Here is a 1055-nt window from a genome sequence, read left to right as displayed (position 1 = left end):
TCAGCCTATAATAGGCCTACATTCCCTTTACCATCAGCCTATAATAGGCCTACATTCCCTTTTACCATCAGCCTATAATAGGCCTACATTCCCGTTACCATCAGCCTATAATAGGCCCTACATTCCCTTTACCATCAGCCTATAATAGGCCTACATTCCCTTTACCATCAGCCTATAATAGGCCCTACATTCCCTTTACCATCAGCCTATAATAGGCCTACATTCCCTTTACCATCAGCCTATAATATGCCTACATTCCCTTTACCATCAGCCTATAATAGGCCTACATTCCCTTTACCATCAGCCTATAATAGGCCTACATTCCCTTTACCATAAGCCTATAATAGGCCTACATTCCCTTTACCATCAGCCTATAATAGGCCCTACATTCCCTTTACCATCAGCCTATAATAGGCCCTACATTCCCTTTACCATCAGCCTATAATATGCCTACATTCCCTTTACCATCAGCCTATAATAGGCCTACATTACCTTTACCATCAGCCTATAATATGCCTACATTCCCTTTACCATCAGCCTATAATAGGCCTACATTACCTTTACCATCAGCCTATAATAGGTCTACATTCCCTTTACCATCAGCCTATAATAGGCCTACATTACCTTTACCATCAGCCTATAATAGGCCTACATTCCCTTTACCATCAGCCTATAATAGTCCTACATTACCTTTACCATCAGCCTATAATAGGCCCTACATTCCCTTTACCATCAGCCTATAATAGGCCCTACATTCCCTTTACCATCAGCCTATAATATGCCTACATTCCCTTTACCATCAGCCTATAATAGTCCTACATTCCCTTTACCATCAGCCTATAATAGTCCTACATTCCCTTTACCATCAGCCTATAATATGCCTACATTCCCTTTACCATCAGCCTATAATATGCCTACATTCCCTTTACCATCAGCCTATAATATGCCTACATTCCCTTTACCATAAGCCTATAATAGGCCCTACATTACCTTTACCATCAGCCTATAATATGCCTACTGACTACATCTAATTATGTGGATATTAGAAATCCAAT

Source organism: Salmo salar, chromosome 24, assembly GCF_965601325.2.
Source record: "Salmo salar chromosome 24, fSalSal1, whole genome shotgun sequence".
In the NCBI taxonomy this organism is placed as follows: Eukaryota; Metazoa; Chordata; class Actinopteri; order Salmoniformes; family Salmonidae; genus Salmo; species Salmo salar.
The sequence above is the reverse complement of the archived record's forward strand: the minus strand, read 5'-3'. Positions refer to the sequence as shown.